The following is a 6,954-nucleotide window of genomic DNA, read 5'->3' as shown; positions in this document are numbered from 1 at the left end:
TCTCCTTCTGGGACACCCACAACACGTATATTTGTGCGCTTCATATTGTCATTCAGTTCCCTGATCCCCTGCTCAAGTTTTTCCATTCTTTTCCCTATAGTTTCTGTTTCTTTTTGGAATTCAGATGTTCCATCGTCCAGTTCACTAATTGTAGCTTCTGTCTCTTTAGATCTACCATTGTAGGTATCCATTGTTTTTTCCATTTTTTCTTCTTTGTCCTTCACTCCCATAAGTTCTGTGATTTGTTTTTTCAGATTTTCTATTTCTTCTTTTTGTTCAGCCCATGTCTTCTTCATGTCCTCCCTCAATTTATTGATTTGGTTTTTGAAGAGTTTTTCCATTTCTGTTCGTATATTCAGCATTAGTTGTCTCAGCTCCTGTATCTCATTTGAACTATTGGTTTGTTCCTTTGACTGGGCCATATCTTCAATTTTCCGAGCATCATCCATTATTTTCTGCTGGTGTCTGGGCATTTGATCCGATTTCCCTGGGTGTGGGACCCGGCTGGTTGAAAGGTTTTTCTGTGAAATCTCTGGGCTCTGTTTTTCTTTTCCTGCCCAGTAGGTGGCGCTTGTGGCGCTCATCTGTCTGCGGGTCCCACCAGTAAAAGATGCTGTGGCTCCTTTAACTTGCCAATCTGAATCTCGCAGTCGGCCCGGGAAACCGTGCGTGGAGGGGGGATCGCCGGCCGCCGCGGCTTGGGGGAGTGCCGGTCCACATTGCCCAGCTGGCCCGAGACGCCAAGCGTGGCGGGAGAGCCCCGCTATCCAATGTTCCCAGTCAGACCGGGGAGCCACGTGCGTGGAGGGGACCCCAGTCACCAGCCGCCCCGGCCTGGGAAAGCGCGCGCCCCTCGGGTATCTCACCGCAGCGGATTCTCCCTGCCCGTTCAGCCGTTCCAGAATGGGGTACGCTGTCTTTTTGGTCTCTGTCGTGGTTCCGGGAGCTGTTTCGTATTGTTTCTGTTTCTTTAGTTGCTGTTCTGGAGGAGGAACTAGGACCTGTGCGTCTTACTAAGCCGCCATCTTCTCTGGAAGTGGGGGGGAAACTTTTGTTTAGATTATTTCCATGGACATTGATCCACTTGATTATAGGTGTGGTCATTTGATTAGATTACTTCCATGGAGATGTGGCACACCCAATTGTGAGTGTGGCTTTTTATTAGATGGATATATGATCCTGCCCATTCATGGTGGATCTTGATTAGTTTATGGACTCCTTTAAAAAGGATGACATTTTGGAGAAAACACAGTTGCTTCAGAGCTAAAAGAGATGCAGACATTTGGAGATGCTTAGAGTGTTGACAGAGAGAGTTGCCCAGACACAGATATTTAGAGATGTAGAGCCCAGCAGACTCTGCCATGTGCCTTCCCATGAGATGCTAAGCAAGCCAGAACTCAGAGCTGTATCCCAGAAGAGTTAAGTGAAGGGCCACAGATGCTTAGAAAGGAAACCACTGGCATCAGAAGCTGGAAGCAATGGAACTGGGTCAAGGACCAGCAGATTCCAGCAATGCACTGTCCCATGTGACTGATATTCATATTCTCAAATCAAGGTATCTTTCTGTGGATGCCTCAGTTTGGGCATTTTTTATGGCTTAGAACTGTAAACTTATAACTTTAAAAATTCCCTTTTTAAAAGTCATTCTGTTTTTGGTATATTGCATACTGCAGCATTTAGCAAACTAAAACAAGGGAACACTCCATAATTCCCTCTATGAGGCCAATATCACCCTCATACCAAAACCAGCTAAAGATACCACATAAAAAGAAAATTATAGACTAATATCCCTTATGAATATAGAAGTAAAACTAGCAACTGATTCCAATAGTACATTATAAGAATTACACAATGTGCTTAAGTGGGATTTATTCCAGGTATGTAAGGGTGATTTGCTGGTTTGAACCCAGAAAAGATCATGCTATTTTAATCCATTCCTGTGGTGCAGACCTGGTATGGATGGGACCTTTTGGTTCGGTTATTTTAATTGAGATGTGACCCAGCCCATAAGGTGGTCTTAGTCCTTTACTAGAGTCATTTGTGAGAGGATAAAAGACAGAAAATCTCAGCACTTAAGAAAAAAAGCACCAGAGGAGCTAAGGGAGGAAGCATTAAAGCCACGAGGCTAAAAGCAATGGAATCTGGAGAGGACCAACAGACACTGGCCATGTGCCCTCCCATGAATGAGACAGAGGTGTCCTAGATACTGGTGGCTTTTATTCAGAGAAGGCAGCCTCCTGTTGATGCTTTAATTTGGACATTTTCATGGCCTTAGAACTGTAAATTTGTGAGCTAAGAAATCCCCATTGTAAAAGCCAACCCATTTTTGGTATATTGTATTCTAGCAGCTTTAGCAAACTGAAGCAGGTGGTTCAACATAAGAAATCTATTAATATAATACACCACATTAACATAACAAATAAAAAACCCACATTGATCATTTTGGTTGATACAGAGAGGACTTTTGACAAAAATCCAGTATCCCTTCTTGATAAAAACAGTTAGAAAACTAGGAATAGAAGAAAACTTCCTAAATTGATAAAAAAAAAATATGAAAAAATACACAGCTAGCCAAATGCCAATGGCTGAGAGATTCCAAACAGAGTCGAGAGGTTATCCTGGAGGTTATTCTTATGCATTAAGTAGATATCACTTTGTTAACCAAGATGTAATGGAGAGGCTGGAGAGAACTGCCTGAAAATATTGAGCTGTGTTCCAGCAGCCGTGTTTCTTGATGATGATTGAATAATGATATAGCTTTCACAATGTGACTGTGTGATTGTGAAAACCTTGTGTCTGATGCTCCTTTTATCTACCTTATCAACAGACAAGTAGAACATATGGAATAAAAATAAATAATAGGGGTAACAAATGTTAAAATAAATTTAGTTTGAAATGTTAGTGATAAATGAAAGTGAGGGGTAAGGGATATGGTATGTATAATCTTTTTTTCTCTGTTATCATTTTATTTCTTTTTCTGTCGTCTTTTTATTTCTTTTTCTGAACTGATGCAAATGTTCTACGAAATGATGAATATGCAACTATGTGATGATATTGAGAATTACTGATTATATATGTAGAACTGAATGATATGTTAATGTTTTTGTTTGTTCTTAATTTTTAAATTAATAAATAAATAAACTTAAAAATTAAAAAATTAAAAAACAAAACAAAAAAAGCAACATGTTGGGGATGCAAAGGTAGTTCAGTGGTAGAATTCTTGCCTGCAATGTGGGAGACCCGGGTTTGATTCCTGGCCCATGAACTTCCCAAACAAAGAAACCAACAAAAGCAAACAAACAAGCAAAAATTCAACAAATGGTGCTGCAATAACAGGATACTCACATGGAAAAAGAATGAAATGTGACCCCATCATAAAGCATACAAAAACAAAACAAAACAAAACAAAACAAAACCCAACATGGTACAAAACCAGTTGGTTTTTGTTTTTCCTTCCATTCCAGACCAATGGAATGGAATTGAAATTTCAGAAATCAACCCTCACATTTGTGGCCAATTGATTTTTTTCTAAATATTTTTATTGTAACAACTTAGCATATAAACATTCTTGATGTACAAATATTCCATACATGATGTAAAATCAATGGCTCACAATATCATCCCATAGTTGTGTATTCATGACATTTTTAGACATTTTGCATCACTCCAGCAAAAAAAGAAAAAAGAAAAAACTCATAAATACCATACCTCTTACCCCATGCTCTCATTGACCACTAGTATTTCAATCCACTCAATTTATTTTAACCTTTGTTCCCCTATTATTTGTTTATTTCTTATCCATATTTTTTGCTCATCTGTTCATATCATAGATAAAAGGAGCATCAGACACAAGGTTTTCACAATCACACAGACACATTGTAAAATCTATATCATTATACAATCATCTTCAAGAAACATGGTTACTGGGACTTCCGGAGAAGATGGCGGCTTAGTAAGACGCGCGGGTCTTAGTTCCTCCTCCAGAAAAGCAACTAAAGAAACAGAAACAATACGAAACAGCTCCCGGAGTCACGACAGAGACCAAAAAGACAGCGTACCCCATTCTGGAACAGCTGAACGGGCAGGGAGAATCTTCTGCGGTGAGATACCCGAGGGGCACGCGTTTTCCCGGCCGGGGCGGCTGGCGACTGGGATCCCCTCCACGCACGTGGCTCCCCGGTCTGACTGGGAACGTTGGATAGCGGGGCCCTCCCGTCACGCTTGGCGTTTCGGGCCAGCTGGGCAATTAGGACCGGCACTCTCCCAAGCCTCGGCGGCCAGCGACCCCCGCCTCCACGCGTGGTTTCCCGGGCCGACTGCCGTGCAGACAGACGAGCACCACGAGCGCCACCTACTGGGCAGGAAAAGAAAAACAGAGCCCAGAGATTTCACAGAAAAAGCTTTCAACCAGCTGGGTCCCACACCCAGGGAAATCGGATCAAATGCCCAGACACCAGCAGAAAATAATGGATGACGCTCGGAAAATTGAAGATATGGCCCAGTCAAAGGAACAAACCAATAGTTCAAATGAGATACAGGAGCTGAGACAACTAATGCTGAATATACGAACAGAAATGGAAAAACTCTTCAAAAACCAAATCAATAAATTGAGGGAGGACATGAAGAAGACATGGGCTGAACAAAAAGAAGAAATAGAAAATCTGAAAAAACAAATCACAGAACTTATGGGAGTGAAGGACAAAGAAGAAAAAATGGAAAAAACAATGGATACCTACAATGGTAGATCTAAAGAGACAGAAGCTACAATTAGTGAACTGGACGATGGAACATCTGAATTCCAAAAAGAAACAGAAACTATAGGGAAAAGAATGGAAAAACTTGAGCAGGGGATCAGGGAACTGAATGACAATATGAAGCGCACAAATATACGTGTTGTGGGTGTCCTAGAAGGAGAAGAGAAGGGAAAAGGAGGAGAAAAACTAATGGAAGAAATTATCACTGAAAATTTCCCAACTCTTATGAAAGACCTAAATTTGCAGATCCAAGAAGTGTAGCGCACCCCAAAGAGAATAGACCCAAATAGGCGTTCTCCAAGACACTTACTAGTTAGAATGTCAGAGGTCAAAGAGAAAGAGAGGATCTTGAAAGCAGCAAGAGAAAAACAATCTGTCACATACAAGGGAAACCCAATAAGACTATGTGTAGATTTCTCAGCAGAAACCATGGAAGCTAGAAGACAGTGGGATGATATATTTAAATTACTAAAAGAGAAAAACTGCCAACCAAGACTCCTATATCCAGCAAAATTGTCCTTCAAAAATGAAGGAGAAATTAAAACATTTATAGACAAAAGTCACTGAGAGAATTTGTGACCAAGAGACCAGCTCTGCAAGAAATACTAAAGGGAGCACTAGAGTCAGATACAAAAAGACAGAAGAGAGAGGTATGGAGTAAAGTGTAGAAAGAAGGAAAATCAGATATGATATATATAATACAAAAGCCAAAATGGTAGAGGAAAATATTATCCAAACAGTAATAATATTAAAAGTTAATGGACTGAATTTCCCAATCAAAAGACATAGAATGGCAGAATGGATTACGACCCAGCAATACCACTGCTAGGTATCTACTCAAGGGACTTAAGGGCAAAGACACAGACGGACATTTGCACACCAGTGTTTATAGCAGCATTATCTACAATTGCAAAGAGATGGAAACAGCCAAAATGTCCATCAACAGACGAGTGGCTAAACAAACTGTGGCGTATACCTACGATGGAATATTATGCAGCTTTAAGACAGACTAAACTTATGAAGCATGTAATAACATGGATAGACCTAGAGAACATTATGCTGAGTGAGTCTAGCCCAAAACTAAAGGACAAATACCGTAAGGTCCCACTGATGTGAACCGACATTCGAGAATCAGCTTGGAATATATCATTGGTAACAGAGACCAGCAGGAGTTAGAAACAGGGTAAGATAATGGGTAATTGGAGCTGAAGGGATACAGACTGTGCAACAGGACTAGATACAAAAACTCAAAAATGGACAGCACAATAATACCTAAGTGTAATGTAACTAGGTTGGAACACTGAATGAAGCTGCACCTGAAATACGTTTTTTTGTTTGTTTGTTTGTGTGTTTGTATCTTTTGTTTTTGTTTTTTTTCTTTTTCCTTTTTTTATATATATATATTATTAGTATTATTATTTTAATTCTCTTCTCTATATTAACATTCTATATCTTTTTCTGCTGTTTTGCTAGTTCTTTTCTTAAATCGATGCAAATGTACTAAGAAATGATGATCATGCATCTATGTGATGATACTAAGAATTACTGAGTGCATGTGTAGAATGGAATGATTTCTAAATGTTGTGTTAATTTCTTTTCTTTTTTTTGATTAATAAAAAAATTAAAAAAAAAAAAAAAGAAACATGGTTACTGGGACACAGTTCTACAGTTTCAGGTACTTCCCTCTAGCCATTCTAATACATCATAAACTAAAAATGGGATATTTATATAATGCATAAGAATAACCTCCATGGTGGGCCACAGTGACTCAGCAGGCAGAGTTCTTGCCTCCCATGCCAGAGACCCAGGTTCGATTCCCAGTGCCTGTCCATGCCAAAAAGAAAAAAAAATGAATAACCTCCAGGATAACCTCTTGACTCTGAAATCTCTCAGCCACTGACACTTCATTTTGTGTCATTTTTCCATTTCCCCTTTTGATTGAGAAGTTTTTCTCAATCTCTTGAGGGTGGGTCCTGGCTTATGTTGGGATTTCTGTCCCACATTGGCTGGGAGATTTACACCCCTGGGAGTCATGTCCCACATAGTGGGGGAGGGCAGTGAGTACACTTGCCATGTTAGCTTAGAGATAGAGGAGCAACAAAAGAGGTTCTCTGGGGGTGACTCTTAGGCCTAATTTTAAGTAGGCGTAGCCTCTCCTTTGCAGGATAAGTTTCACAGGGCAAACCCCAAGATTGAGGGC

The sequence above is a fragment of the Tamandua tetradactyla genome, chromosome 11 (assembly GCF_023851605.1).
Source record: "Tamandua tetradactyla isolate mTamTet1 chromosome 11, mTamTet1.pri, whole genome shotgun sequence".
In the NCBI taxonomy this organism is placed as follows: domain Eukaryota; kingdom Metazoa; phylum Chordata; class Mammalia; order Pilosa; family Myrmecophagidae; genus Tamandua; species Tamandua tetradactyla.
This window is presented reverse-complemented; position numbering follows the sequence as displayed.